This window comes from Kogia breviceps, chromosome 9 (genome assembly GCF_026419965.1).
Source record: "Kogia breviceps isolate mKogBre1 chromosome 9, mKogBre1 haplotype 1, whole genome shotgun sequence".
NCBI lineage: Eukaryota > Metazoa > Chordata > Mammalia > Artiodactyla > Physeteridae > Kogia > Kogia breviceps.
The window spans coordinates 47470328-47486862 of record NC_081318.1 but is presented as its reverse complement, the minus strand read 5'-3'; the positions used below and the strand labels follow the sequence as shown (position 1 = coordinate 47486862).

Genomic DNA, 16535 nt, shown 5'->3' with positions numbered 1-16535 from the left:
AAAATATGGGCGATTTGTTTTAACTTGGCTATTTTCTAAGTTTTGGGGGTATGTTGGGATGCTTCCATAACGAAAAAATAATAAGAACAATAACACTAAGAGTTTGGACACTTCAATTTGGCAAAAGATGGGTCTTTATTGGGGAATAATTTGTGCTAACTCAAGTATTACCAGCTCACAGTTTTTTTTTTTTTCATGACAACTAGGTAAACAGCATAACTTTAGTTCAATCATAGATGATCTTAAAAACCCATTCCAGAATTCAAGCATTTACAAGAGATGGCACTAGGTGATTTGGATTACGAGCATTTGTCTCTCTCTCTCTCTTTTTTTTTTCAAAAGGAAGAGATGAGAAAATCATTTTTTTAATGTTCTTTACTTTTCAAAGTGCTTTCATGTACACATGGCTTTATTCACATCCAGCTTCACAAGGTGGGGATGAGAAGTATTACAAGGCCCGCCTCCACTTTACTGTAAAGGAAATCGTGACACAGGGAGGTGTCAGAATGCATCCTAGATCCCACACTTCCAAACTCCTTCCTAAAACACCTTAAGGAAGGAGCTAAATTCCTGCAGACAACAAGCATTTACTGACTTCCCACAGCTCCATGTTTAAGTGCTACTCCAAGCCTTAGGAAACAGAGAGTTGGTGGAGAAGGAGACATAGTTCACATCTCCGGTTCAGAAACAATCTCATCTGTTTGTCCAACTCTGGAGACATCTCTCATTCCTCACTTTGGCTCTATGGACCAGGATGTGTGCAAGGACATTACTCAGCTGGCAACAGATGCCTCGCTTCTGTTATAGGGACCGGCCCTGATTAAGCAGCTGTGGAACAGTATCAGCTCCTGAGAACAGAGCTCTCTTAGCCCTCACTCCACCTGCAGCCCTTGCACAGTGCCTGACACCCCATAAGACGTATGGACACTTGTAGAGTATAGGCAATTGCGCTCTTTAAAGGCTTTCTGTAATGCTGTATAGTGACTGCCGTTTTGTTTGGCCCAGGTCCACTCCCCCTTCCCCTGGTAACTGTATTCCCATTCCCTCAATGGATACAGCCCTAGTGGAGGCTGGCGATCAGTGTTCTTCCTCCTCTAAGCAAGGGATGAGCATGTGACCTAAGCTCGGGCACTCAAATGCTCTCTCCCTAGAATTTGGATTGTGGACAGAATGACACAGGGCTCCCTGATGAGTCTGCCCATTAGTTTTGCTACCTGGATCCCCAGAGTTTTCCCTGGTCCCTATCTTTCCTCACTCTAGTTCTTCAGTTTGTCCATGAATTCTGTGACCTGTCCTGTCTTCTGACCAGTTCTTTTCATTCTTCAAGTAACCACAGTTGCTGCTGTTACTAAAAGCATGAAATCCAAACTCATACACCATTGGACCAGTGCCTCGCATGCCTCAGCATGCAGTAACTGGGAATTCTTGGACATGTGGTTTAACCTCCATGAGTTGTGGTTTCCTTTCCTGGACATGTAGATGTAAGACCTACATCTCACTGTAGTGAGAATTAGTGAGAAAATATGAACAGGGTTCTAAGCACAGCACTGGATACAAATTGGGGGAGTTAGGTAAAAATAGTCCTCCTTTTCAAGTAGGTTGCTAATGTGATAATGACTTGGAAGACTGACTCAACAAAGAACTTCTTCTAGAATAAACTTTCAAAATATGCAGATGGTCTTTCTGTGTCAAATACTTGGTTGTCAGTCTCACTCTTTTAGACAACGGCCGACAGTAGGAGGGAATCCAGCCAGGGTAAACCTGAACTCTATGTACTCAAATGCATGAAATAACATGCCTTTCATGACTAATTTTACACACATTGGGCATGGTGTCTCAGCAGTCTTTTCTTGGTACTCAGAGCCATAAGTCTATAAATTACCCTTTAAAAGGAACTTGTAATTTTGAAGCAGCCCAAGAAATTTCCCCATACCTAAATGCTAGAAAAGTATGGTTAAGAGTATAGCTTTTAAAAGGACATTTTGGAATAGTAGAACTCTCTCATTGTTCTTAGTATGTTGCAAGAACTGTGCTAAGCATTTTACATCCATGATTTCACAACACCCCCAGAAGGCAAGTGTTATTTATGCCATTTTAGGAACAAACGGACAGAGATGCAGGGAGGTGAGCCAGCTGGTAACAGAGATTCGAGCTCAGATCTGCCTGAGTCCAAAGTGTGTGCTTCTAACCCCTCTTCCACTCTGCTCAGTGTATTCCGCTCCCTCCACTGCCCCTCCCCCAGAGAATACACTGAACAGGTGGTTTATTCTTTGCAATTACCCACGCAAGGAGCAAACTTAAATGTAAGCATGACTCTCTGGAATGAAGGATACATGTTTAAAGTTAAGAGCACAGGCTCTCTAGCTGGGTTTGAACCTAGCTCTGCCACTTACTAGCAGGATTATCTTAAGTTACATAGCCTGTCTAGAGGTCAGTTTCCTCATCTGTAAAATGGATAGAAGAGAAACATGTATGAGAGAGCGTCAATGGGAGAATTACATAACATAATGCATGTAAGCTCTTTGTGTGCCAGGCACATAGTAAGTGTTCAGTTAACACTAGCTATTATGATTATCGCATTTGAATAATTCAACATAGCTATTCAAATAGCTCCACAATTTCCAAATGAGATGTTACCTGTGGATTTCAATTGTGATTTTGGAGGTAAGAGTTAGAATAACTCTTAGGATGGCAAGAGCTCTAATGTAACTGCACTAGGTCCTCAATTTCATAAAACAAATGGCAGGGGCTTATAAAAGTCGTATGACACTTGCAGACAGGACTCTTGATCTCCAGCCCTGGCTCAGCCTCCCAAGGCCTGTGCTACTGAGTGCCTTGGAGCTGTCATCTACTCACTCTGAGCCTTAATTTTCTCCTCTGTGAAGTGGAATATCTACATCCTAGAGTTCTTGGGAGGACCACATGGGATACTAGTTATAAATATATCCTATAAGCTGAAGAGCAAGGTTTTATTATTGTTTTTGTTACTCTTTATTAAGAATAATCTGAAAAATAAATTTCTATAGTGGTGTGCAAACGTTTTCAATTGGCTGCACTTAGCTTGCAGATATATTCATCTAGGTCCACATGGTGTTGTTATTGTTTTTGCAATTAGATGCTATCATTTAAATACCACCTGACCACACCAGGCCTATATTTCCACTCGTCCACAATGAGTGCAGGCTGTGCAATAGTTATCTCCCTAAGATACAGTCCTACCCCTTCCTGAGTGTCCTTCCCTCACCCCCAACAGAGGTGCAAGGGCAGCTGTCGTTTATTTAATGCTTATGCTATCGTTCTTCTTAGAAGAGAAACATATCCCTCTGTATCCATGTCTCTGTCACGGGTAGAAAAGAAAGATCAATAGGTCTCAATCCAACTCTACTCATTCATTTCATTTTCTTCAGCTAAGTTTCACTTCCATCTGAAATGGAAAGGAAGTGGCCTTTTGTCTGAGCTGGAGAAAAAAGTTCGTGTTCACTTATACACGGAATGTATTTGTTTGTTTGTTTAATCTGCTCATGTGAAATTTCTATTTATTCAACAGTAAATCTTTGTGGTGAGCCTAAGGATTGGGCACCAAGAGAACAGACATGAAAAGATGTGACCCTGTCCTCCTTATACTCCAGATATTTTTTTAACTTTTCAATATAGTGAATAATCAAAAGAGGAAAAGCAAGTTTACTCTTAAGTTCTCTAAGTTTTCCTTAAAAAGAGGACTTAAAAAAAGTCAGTTTCACTTAAATCTTTCTAAAATCTAAATCATTTTAACATTTCAAACCATAAACTTTTCAGGTTCTGGATGTACATAAATCAGTAGTTTTTTCATGGATTTCACCCTCTCAGCAAGAAAACCTCCCTCTAGGAAGGACCTAGTGAATAGAATCAGATGATGATTAACCCTATTTTACACAGTATAAGCTTCTGAAGGATATTTTCCAGGCAGATATAAAGCATCCAATTGTGTCAGCTAAAGATAGCTGCATGCCTGTTTACCTGTCAACTCAACTAAGAAGATCCCACACCCTCTAAACTCAGATTTTGACTTCAAGTAATTTTTGGGGACAAGGGATGATACTCAAAGGAAAAAAGAAAAAACTGTGTTTTTGATGGTGCCTGCAAACACTTGAAAGAAGGGGTTTGGGGCAAAAATGTATATAAATGTGCAGTTTGTTATATTTTCATTGTTGCCTGTATTAAAGCATAAGACTGAAAATAAATCCCATGAGGCCCACTTTCTGGTCTAAACTTTACCTTTTTAAAAATCCAAACCGAAACACGCGTGTTGCTGACAGAGAACACAAAGCCTTTCTCTTTAAATCTCCGATACCTCCCCTACTTATCAGGAAAATTACAGAGATGCCGCAGAAGGAGGCTTTGGTCTCTCAGCACAACAGGAAAGCAAACTGAGCTTTTGTGAGAAGGCTGGATTTTTGTTGTTGCGTTTTTAGACGAAAGATTTATGCTTATATTTTGGCCCATTTACAATCCATCATAATACTTTGCAGACAAAGTTATGCTCTTTTCCCAATGATCCACTGACCTTAATCTCTAACATTTTGTGGTTTCCTGTTTGGGGAAACAGCCTAAGCTATTCCAGGCTGCACAGCATTCCCAGTTGGCTGCTGTCTGTCTTAGTTTTGAATGTTCTCCTGTTCGCTAATCAAAAAAAAAAAAAAAAATTTTTTTTTAAAAAAGAAGCCTTCCCTACAGATGCTAAATCAATGAAACTCCTACAAAGCAGCCCTCCACACTTCCTCTTCTGGCTGCCTTACCTATCATTCTTCTATTACAAACTCCAACATAGCCAGGAGTTCTTTCTGCCTGGAGCAGTTAGCATGACCCACCAGTAACTTTCTCTCAAACAGAAGAGAATTAATTTCATTAATATCCAACTCAACCCAGGGCAATTCCCAAGGGTTTCTCAAAAGCTCAGCTGCAAAAGAAAAACAATTTCAGCTATATAGTATAACGTTTAGCAATTTTCCCCACTGGAGGCAGAGTTGTTATTCTTCCAGGGACAACGCCTGGGCCCCAGTTGCCCGTCGCTTGCACTTTTGGCCCTACTTTTTCCTGGTGACTTTGCGGGGATATAGGGCTATAACACTCAGGAAGGCTGAGTCCCCAGGGCCTGCCTGGAGGAGACGGTGGCAGGAAAATAATGCCAGCATTGAATGAAACAGTAGTCACTTCTGCAACCAAGTCGTTCTTCAAATGAGACATATTTTGCTTCCAAGTTTAAGGAAGACAAAGAAAGAGAGAAAATGGACTTAGAATAAACATCCCCATGTTCGTGCCATTCCCCTACCAGCTGGTTTTGCCAAGATGAGTAAAGAAAAATGAGAGGGGGGCAGGGAGTTTGAGTGAGTGTCCAGTGATTACACAAACAATAGTGAGTGTCCAGTGATTACACAAAGAAAAGTATTCCTGCTTTCTTGCAACTTAACTTGAAATAATTTAGTTGCTTTTAGAATGGAACAGGAAGCAAAGCCAACTTGAAAATAATTCAGTGAGCCATCACTCCAACCCAGGGATCTTTGAAAAAATTTTAACTACCTAGAACAGCATAATTAACATGACTTTTAATAATGACCCAGAATAATAGTTTCCTCCCATTTGAATAGAAGAGTCCTGTGGGCCCACTCTAGGGGGTCCTTTGCTCTGCTTCTTGTTTCAGGGTCTGTTCTCATAGCCCTTTTCTGATCTCCTCACCTCTAACCATCACCTCTCACCTACTGTCCATCCTCAGTAACTGCATTTAATGAACTCAAAGTGCTCCAGGAGCAGGCCTGCCTCTCCCCCAGACAAGTCTCTCCAGAGAGGAGTGTCCTCCCTGGTTGTCAGAATGTCACCTTCAACGTCATGCCAAGGGTCCTCTCCAAACGCTGCTCCACGCTTGCCAATGTTATCACTCTATTAAAAGTGGGCTGAGGAACCAATTTCTTTATCTTTCCACTTTATTAGATGTACTTAATTAACCAGTACACATTTGCACATAAACCAAACCAACAAGAAACATCCCCAAAAAGCAAACAAGAATTGCTATAATTTATAATATTTAAGTCTAGAGGCATTGACTCACACTCATCGATACAGTAGCCACTGGCCACACGGGGCCAGTGAGCACTTGAAATGTAGCTAGTCCAAACCGAGATGTGCTCTAAGATACACACTGAATTGTGAAGACTTAATATAAAGAAAAGAATGTATAATCCCTCAAGAATTTTTTAATATTGATTAAATGCTGGTATGATAACATACTGGATATACTGGGTTAAAGAAAACATGTTATTAAATTAATTTCATCCGTTTCTTTTGATATTTTTAATGTGCCTTCTAGAAAATTTAAAATGCTATATGTGACTTGCATTTCTATTGGACAGCAGCCATATACCTTGGATTTGGTATATCCTGCAAAGAAAACTGGTCCCTTTGTCAACAGCTGCCAAATGGCAGCAGTTAACTTCCAAGGACAGCCACTCTTAGAGGAGTGATCTGCAGTTCATGAAGCTGGATTAAGCAAATCAGAAAGCATTTCCTATGGAGGAGTGGGAGATGCTCCTACAGTCTCAATCATTACAGCAGAAATAGGTAGGAGCTACAGGAAAACCCCTTGTCATCAAGTTCCCCTGCCAGCATCCTGTTCCCCAACATTACCGACATCACTAAAGTTCAAAAAAACAATAGTTGTCGCCATAAAATGGAAAGGATTCACCAAGGATTTTGAGGGTGAACAAAACCTGAAAGCTGAGTCCCTGCCACTAAACAGTGTCACTGCTGCTCTACTACCCACTGTGCCCAGGCAGGACAGGGAATGACCTCCCTGCTGAAGTTATCCTGAGGGCCAGCTGAGAGCAGAGTGGTCTTGTTGCAGGAGGAATGCTAAACCACCTGGAAAAAGCATTAATTTAGAGGCACCTGGATGCTCCCAAAGGAATATAAACAGTGGGAAGGGAAGCCTTAGAGAGGCCGTAGAGTACTCACCAAGCAGCAAGGTGCAGCTCACTTTGGATTCGGGCTGTCCTTTGCAACAAGTCGACCCACTTCTCCCATAACAAATTTTCCTTCCAGCTTGAGAAAATTCTAGTTCTCTGTGGATGAAGATTACTTTGCCTTTCTCTTGGGAGAGGACTAGAGTGACAGTAAGTAGGCCCTCATCCAAAGAGCCAGAGAGGTCACTTCTACAAGTCTAATTCCTACCTGTTGTTATCAATCTCCAGGAGAGTAGCAAAGTAGGTGAAAAGTTTCCAGCCAGGGTGATCTCACGAAAGAAAGCAAGTGGCTGGTTGTACAGCTTACTTTTCTTTATCAAAAATTTTTTTAAAAAGTCTAAGTGGGGCCTCCCTGGTGGTGCAGTGGTTGAGAATCCACCTGCCGATGCAGGGGACACAGGTTCGAGCCCTGGTCTGGGAAGATCCCACATGCCGCGGAGCAACTGGGCCCGTGAGCCACAACTACTGAGCCTGCGCGCCTGGAGCCTGTGCTCCGCAACAGGAGAAGCCGCGACAGTGAGAGCCCCGTGCACCGTGGTTTAGAGTGGCCCCCGCTCGCTGCAACTAGAGAAAGCCCTCGCCCAGAAACGAAGACCCAATGGAGCCAAAAATAAATAAATAAATAAATTTTTAAAAAAGTCTAAGTGGTGCTCTGGCTCTTTATGTTTTCATCTCCATGGGAAAACCTGGTATCAGTCAGCTTGCAAGATTCTCTGCCCCATACTCTCAATAGTGATATTCCCCAAGGTCCCCTCATTACTTTGCAATTAGGGTTTTTTCCTCCCCCAAACACAACTCCCCCTTATTTGGTAAGGAAAGCATCCCTTTCCCTTTTCTTCCTAGGGAACGTCAAACGGTCTCAAAAGGATTGTACACGTCCCTGTAACAAATAGGGGGGCTGTCAGGAGGCTGAAGACACAGACTTGAAGGTGCAGAGTGAAAGGAGCACCAGGTGAGGAAAATCAAGGCAGAGGAGGTAAAGGGCTCCTGCCCAGAGCGATTCTTTCGAAAGCTTGCTTGAAGGTTCTTCTGGCTTTCATTTAGTCACATGCCATTCGGCACAAGGACACTGTGCCGGGTGCCGTTACCCGGTGACAACACTGGGGAGGCGCTCATAACGAGCAAGTAGATAGCACAGCCTGCCCCATCGGGGGGGCGGGGTCGGACGACTCCTACAGGGCAGGCCAGGCAAATCCAGTGGAGAAAAGCCCCTGGGAAGCCCGAGAGGTTGTGAACGTGGCTTCCTTAGGCAGTGGCAAGTATGTGAATGCTGCTCTCCTTACTGGACTACAAGGCCAGGGCCAAAAGCCACAGAATTAAGTCATCCACATTCAGATGGAAGCGGAGGAAACTGCAGTGCAAAGAGCCCTGGGCCTGGAGGCAGATCCTGTGGCAAACAGACTTAAATGATGACGGTGATGATAATGACTATGATTAGGAAAACCCAAACCCAAACCCAAACCCTGGCTCTATCACATCTGATGTGACTATCATAGAGAGCAAATAAGCGCCCTAGTGCCAATCTATCCATTAAACATGAGTAAAGCTTATTTCTTAATTTCCTTTTTTTTAAAAATAAAATATTAATGTACACTATTTTCCTCCCACACCCCAGGGGATGGTGGTTGGCACACGCTGCTTTGAAGACCACTGGTTTCCAATGATCCAATCTTTTAGAACACGTTGGCATCGTTTTGCATCTTCTCCTGTTAAACTAAGACACAAGAAATAAAGACCGAGAAGCTACTGCAGCATGCTGACATTTATTGCACAAGAGATATTCCTCATTGTATCCAGAAAGCAATACTCTTCTCACTCTTTCCATATTTATCTTTTCAAAGTAAAGTCAACTGATGTAATTGCTTGTGTTTCATACCAGCTGGATTTCATAGCAACTGGATTTAAATGTGTTTCTTAGCTTGTTGATTTTTAGGTCCCTGGAATCTACATAACAAATGGTACCACCACTTAATATCTTTCTTCTTGTAACACCCTCACTCTGCTGTATTTGGGTGGCTCCAGATTAAATTCTATTTTTATGTTGCCGTAAATCACAAACGTACCTTCTAATGTTCTGAGCATGAGGTACCTTCAAACAACAATAAAATAAAGCCCTGACAAAATGATGACATCATCAACAAGCAAAGCAATTTGAAATGAACCAATTCACACAGCAGAATATATTATCAAATGGCTTAAAGAAATAAGTAAGAGTAAATAAAAATATATGCTGGTTCTCATTTGAGTATTTCATCCCAACATCAGTTTAAAGGACAAACAAGAAAAGGTGTCAATAGCATGGCAATTTGGGGTGAAATCAAAGTCTGTGTAATAATTTATGGGTATGCTTTTTTCCCTTTCTTCATTGAAATGCTTAAAAATCAAAGAAGCCCTGAAGAAGCATGCCTCATTAAAAAAAATTACTGCTGTTCTTGCACTTGGATTATAACTAAAATAGGTAAAAGTAATTCACAAGGAACTCACAGTATAACTGATTTTCAAATGCATACTATTTTTATTTGCCTGCAAAGTGATGACTGCTTATTGATAGTATGATTACATAAAACCCATGTCCCAGGATTCGCTTCCCTCTCTTCTGTTATGCTTCCCTAAAAACTACTCCCTCCTCACAGAAGTTTTTCACAGAATGGTACTGGCATTCTCTTTACGGTCTTCAAAGGGTTTGAAAGAAAAGTGATCATATCAGATTATAGTCAACAAAGCTAGACTTTTCCCATCACGGTTGGATGGAAGCTCAGAGTCCAACGTAGCAGTTGAAGAATCGGACCCATTTAAGTGTTAAATTTTTATTGGTATGCTAGACATTTATCAAATTCAGTTTCTTGGCACTATTACCATTGACATTTTGCCATCAGAAGATGTTATGAAGGAAAATGCCACAGGCAATTAAAATGACTGCTAAAATGACTTAGATTTACTAGAAATATTTACCTTTCAAATTTCTAAGTCACATCCATTAGCCAGGAATTGCCCATTTCTAAAGGAAGATCTTTTGATAGCCTAGAATAAGTAAATAAAACTCTTAACGACCTGGGTGTTAAGATTTCAGTCTGGTGGTGAAGCTGAGAAACATTAAGATCCTGGATTCTGATGATGCAATTAGTTGAAACTTAATGAGCTGCAGAATGATAAGTGACAGGGAAATGTAACTTTATATTTACAATTTCCTGACTAGATGAACTTTTAAACACAGCAAACTAAGCCCTACCCAAGGGCAATTTAACCTTTAAAAGCAAAAGCATATGGAGGTATTAGCCTTTGGAGATGGTACCTCTTAAAACTGCAGTGGCCTTCCAGACAACTTAGCAACAAGGGCAACCTCAGTCCAAGGGCAACATTTTGCTTTGGATCCAAATGGCCTCTAGAGCTGTAGCTCCTGTTTTTTTGAAATAATGGCTTCATACAGGAAATACACCACACACACACACACTCACATTCTCTTTCTCATGTATTCTTAGTCTTTGAAAATATAGCTTATATATTTTTAAGAAGGCAAGAGCTGCAACCAAACAGAGAAATGGAGGTTGGAAACATATTCAGAATCTCTACCAAGAATCTTCATAAGAAAATGTAACTTCTTTATCAGAAAGTACTAAGGACCGGGGGACTTCTACAAAGAACACGGGATTCAAAACCAATAGCTTTTATGGGGGTATGGGCTGCATTTCCTAGATTTTAGAGATGCCCTATCCCTATCTATCTATCCACCCACTACTGTATTTTATTACTTTGAAAATCAAGATACATCTTACAATCAGTGTGTTTTTTTTTTTTTTTTAATGCTGCTTAAAAGAGGAAGGAATATAACATACATAATATAATCAGTAGTAACTGGAGTGGTGAATTATTTGCACTTCCTAAAATTCAAATAAGTTTACTATAAAGACAGCTTATGACGTAAATGAACAGATCATCTGTCTTCTTTCTGTCATTCTGTCCTTTTCCCCCTCCATTCCTTCCTTCCATCCCTCCTTCCTTTCTTCAAAGTTTACTGCACACTACTATGTGCTAGTTGCTATACTAGGAAACTAAATCAGAACCTTTGGTGGAGGGGAGGGAACATGACAAAAATGTTCTAAAATTAAATAGTGATGACGGTTGCAAAAATCTGTGCATATTTTAAAAATTACAGACTTGAACATTTTAAATGGGTGAATTCTGTATTATGTGAATTATATCTTCAATCAAACTGTTAAAGAAATAGTATAAAGAAATCCTGCATACTCTTTATGTAGCCTTCAAAATATTAACGTTTTAAATAACCACCATGCAATCATCAAAACCAGAAAATTAACACTGATATAATACTATTTTCTTGCTACAGATTTTATTAAAAATTTTTCACTTGTCCCTTACTAACCTTTTTTTGATCCTGGATGCAATAAAAGGTCACATGTTTTATATATTTAGTTGTAAAGTCTCCTTAATCCCTCAGTGTTTATGTGTGTGTAGGTATGTGTCACTCTGTTCATTTATGTGTGATCTGTGCATTTATGTGTCATTCATGTCCTTTGACAAGTAGTAGCCAGTTATTTTGTGGCTAAATTTGTCCCCTAATTTGAGTTTGTCTGCTGTTGCCTCATGATCAAATTCATTCATTTTTGACAACACACATTAGTGTTGTTGTGTCCTTCTCAGTACAACATATCAGGAGGCACAAATGTTGATTTGTCCCATTACTGGTGATGTTAACTTAGATCCTTTGGTTCATATGCCAGACTTCTCCACTATAAAGCTACTATTTTCCCCTTCATCATAAATATTTTGAAGGAGGATACTTTGAGACTATGTAAATATTCTGATTCACATCATACTTTCACTAACTGATGTTAGTATACACTGATGATTCTTTCCTGAAGCAATTATTACTGTCCTATTTGTCAAATAATGATTTTCTATTCCATTATTTCTTACACATTTATTAATTAGATTTTTCTCCCATTATTTTTTATTTGTTTACATCATCATGAGCCCTGATTTTAAAGGGAATGAAGATTATGTTTTATAGAACAGAGTAATGCTTACTGGTAGATTTTTATTAGGTCAAGAAAGTCCCATACTATGGTAGGCTAAATAATGCCCTGTCACAACATATCTAGTCCTAATCCCTGGAACCAGTGAATGTTACCTTATGCAGAATAAATAAATAAATAAATTTTAAAAAATAGAGACTTTGCATGTGTGATTAACTTAAGCATCTTGAGATGGGGAGATTATCTAGGAGGTCCCTAAATGCAATCTCATGTATTCTTCTAAGAGGGAGGCAGACGATATTTGACCACAGAAGAGGAGAGGGCAATGTGACCACAGAGGCAGATGTTAGAATGATATGGCCACAAGCCAAGGAATGTCAACAGCCACCAGAAGCTGGAATGGATGATCCCATTAGAGCCACCCTATTGACACCTTGGTTTCAGCCCAGTGAAAGTGACTTTGGATTTCTAACCTCCAGAACTGTGAGAAAATAAATTTCTGTAGTTTATGCCATCAAGTTTGTGGTAATCCATTACAGCAAGCATAGGAAATTAATACAGATACTACTATTCCTCGTTTGCTAAAAATTTTTATCCTAAGTTGGTTTTATCAAATCCACTTTTTTGCATCTATTAAGATAGAAAATTTTTTTCTCTTTTAACATTTTAGGTGGTAAATTACATGATAGAACTTCTAATACAAAAATATCCTTGCATTCATGGGATCAACTCAACCTGATCTTTTTTATTCACTGGTGGATTAAGTTGTATTAATATTCTGTTTAGGGTTTGTACATATATGCTCATAAGTGAGGTTGCTCATTGTATTGTCGTTGCTCCTTTGTCAATGATCAGTTGACTATATTTATGTGGGTCTATTTCTGGGCTCTCTATTCTCTTCCATTTATCTATTTGTCTGTTCTCCAGCCAATACTATACAGTCTTAATTATTGCAGTTTTATAGTAAGTTTCCAAGTCAAGAAGTGTCATTCATCTGACTTTGTTCTTCTCCTTCAATACTGAGTTGGCTATTCTGAGTCTCTGTCTTTCTATATAAACTTTAGAATTAGTTTGTCAATACCCATAAAATAACTTGCTGAGATTTTGGTTGAGATTTCATTGAATGTGTAGATCAAGTTAGGAAGAACTGACATTTTGATAATATTAAGTCTTCCTATTCATGAACATGGAATATCTATTTATTTAGTTCTTTGATTTCATTCATCAAACTTTTGTAGTTTTCTGCATATAGGTTTGTACATAATTTGTTATATTTATGCTTAAGTATTTCAGTAGTTTTGGTGCTAATGTAAATGGTTTTGGATTTTTAATTTCAAATTCCACTTATTCATTGCTGGTATATTGAAAAGTGATTGGTGTTTGTATATTAACCCTGTATCTTGCAACTCTGCTATAATCACTTATAAGTTCCAGGAGCTTTTCTATTGATTCTTTCAGATTTTCTACATAGACAATCATGCCATCTTCACTTATTCATTCTCCAATACTTTTATTTTCTTTATGTAGAGCTGAGTTTCTGACCTATAACATTATCCTTCCCTGTGAAGAACTTCTTTTAACATAATTTGCAAGGTAGGTCTATTGGCAATAAATTCCTTCAATCTGTACTTGTCTGAAAACATCTTTATTTCTGCCCCATTTTTGAGGGATAGTTTCATAGGACACAGAATCCTAGGTTGGTGATATTTTTCTCTCAACTCTTCAGATATTTCATTCTCTTTTCGCTTGCATGGTTTCTGAGGAGAGGTCAGATGTAATTCGTACCTTTACTTCTTTATAGGTAAGGTGTTTTTTCCCCCTCTGGCTTCTTTCAAGATTTTTTTCTTTATCTCTGATTTTCTAAAGTTTACATATGATATACCTAGGTGTCGTTTTTTGGCATTTGTTTGCTTGGTGTTCTCTGAGCTTCCTGGATCTGTGGTTTGGTGTCCAACATTAACTTGGGAAAATTCTCAATCATTATTTCTTCAAATTTTGTTTCTGTTCCTTTCTCTCTTTTCTTTCTCGTATCTCCATTATACATATGTTACATCTTTTATAGTTTTTCCACAGTTTTTGGATTTTCTGGTTTTGTTCAGTCTCTGTTCCCTTTGCTTTTCAGTTTTGGAAGTTTCTACTGTCATATCCTCAAGATCAGCAATTCTTTCCTCAGCCATGTAGTCTACTAAAGAGCCCATGAAAGGCATTCTTCATTTCTGTTACAGTTTTTGATTTCTAGCATTTCCTTTTTCATTCTTTCTTAGAATTCCCATATCTTTGCTTACATTATCCATCTATTATTGTATGTTGCCTACTTTTTCCATTGAAGCCCTTAGCATATTAATCAAAGTTTGCAAAAATTCCTGGTCTGATAATTTCAACATCCCTGTCCTATCTGACTCTGGTTCCAATGCTCGTTCAGTCTTTTTAAAGTGTGGTTTTTGCCTTTTAGTATGCCTGGTAACTTTTTGTTGAAAGATGTACATGATGCACTGGATACAGGGTACTGTGGTAAATAACCCTTTTATAACATGGTGGTAAGATGTGGGGGATGGGAAGTGTACTAGAGTCCTAGGATTAGGTCTCAGTCTTTTAGGAGCCTATGCCCCTGGACTGCGAACCTCACCAGTGCTTTGCAGTTGCTCCCCCTCACCTCTTAGGTGGGACAGCATAGCTAAAGACAACTGGAATTGGGTGTTTTCTTTCCCCCACACTGAAGTCTAGAGCTGAAGTTGAGTATTTCCCTTCCCACAGGTAGATCAGGCTCTGATAACCCCTCAGTGGGTTAGGCTTTGGTAAAATAGCTTTCTGAGGGCAGGCCTTGTTACAAAAAACCAAAATGCTCTGGTGTATTTCAAGGTGGCTAATTTTTACCTCCTCCTGCCATAAGCAGAAGGGATTTTTCTCCAGTATTCACTGTGATGACATTGCAGAACTCCTGGAGATAAAACTACAAAAGTGGGGGCTTCCTCCCATGACTGGATTCCCCTGGAGTGTTTAAGTCTCAGGCTTATCCCCACTGAGCCTGCAGTAATTCATGAATTACAGCTCAAGTTTTCCTATCCTGGCACTGGTTCTTGTGGAGGTTTCTGCTCATGGATTTCTGCTTAGAAAAGTTGTGATTCTCTGTACCCACCTGTCGGTCTCTCCTGTTTGTGAAGTAGTTTGCCCTGTGATGACTTCACTTCTCTCACAGATCTAAGAGGAATTGTTGCTTTTTCAGTTTGTTCAGCTTTTTACTTGTTAGGACAGAATGATAACTTCCAAGTTCCTTACATGCCAGACTGGAAACCAGAAGTCTGTCAAGTCTTTTTTACTTTTGTATTTTCCATGGTTTTTTGTATAACTTTTGTATGTAGCAGGTGCTTAAAGGCTTCTGCTGAAATGTGTTGAACATCATTAGTAATAGCTTATATTTTCAAGCACTTTCTAAGCACCAGTCATTGTTTTAAGTGTTTTACCTACATAATCTATTTAAACCTCATAAGAACTCACCTGTAAGTACTATTATTATTCCCATTTCACAGATGAGGAAGCTGAAGCAAAGAGTGTTTTAAGTATCCTCCCCCAAAGGAACATAGCCAGTGAACAGTGGAAACATAATTCAAACTCAAAATGTCTAACTTGAGAACCCATGCTTATAACCACCATGTGCTATGGACCCAGGTAACTCCTAGAAATCCTGATAATATTTAACCATGATCTGATTTAATCATGAATTCCAATAGTCCAACAGATTATTTCTCATTCTAGTTGTTCTGGAAACTGCTAAAATGATATTTCAATTTACCACCTAAATATTTGAAATTACTGAAAAGAGGATGACTTTGAGTACACATCCCCTGTAGGTCTTTACAAGAAAAGGATTATGTTTTCACATAGTCTGTACAGAAACTGATGTACTACACCCTTGTTCTTTTAGTTTGATTAGTTTCCAGAAACTGATGAAGGTCTTCCTCAGCCCATCAGATATTCCACATTGCATAAAATGAATCTAGTACTAGAAAGAGACTTCCATGTTCCTATGAATAGAAACATGTGCACTATTTTCTATGACAAATTAGTACTGAACCTTACATAAATATAACCTTGAGCGTACTAATGCTTTAAGCCAACCTAGATTGTTCTGATTCCACTGCATACACATTGAGGTTCACCACCATTAACAGACAAGCCAAGGATAATCACTGCCCTGTGGGCTATGCCAGCTGTAGCCATGGATATGAGGTCTGTTTCAGCAACAGCCGCTTTTTGGTCTGCACTCAGACGGACTGCATACTTTGTTCTCTTTCTGGAAACATGGTTTATCTGCACCACTAATCTATTCTCTTTTTCTGACAACTGATTCAGAGTCTGAAAGTTTAGAAAACATTCTGATTTCATCGGAATTCATATTGGTAGGTTTAGGATACATGGGAAACAGAAACAGTTATGTGTAAATATCAAGATGCAGGCTCATCTTTAATCAGCATATTCTCCTTTATCAAGCAAGTGGACACTGTATGGCGATCAGCCAATATCAGGAGAGTTTACACCATCAGGTGAACTA

The 16535-nt window shown here is 39.3% G+C and overlaps 1 protein-coding gene across 1 annotated transcript in view; it reads right to left on the bottom strand.

Moving 5' to 3' along the window:
- Positions 1-16535, bottom strand: part of CPVL (carboxypeptidase vitellogenic like) — a 111833-nt gene that overhangs the window by 30515 nt on the left and 64783 nt on the right.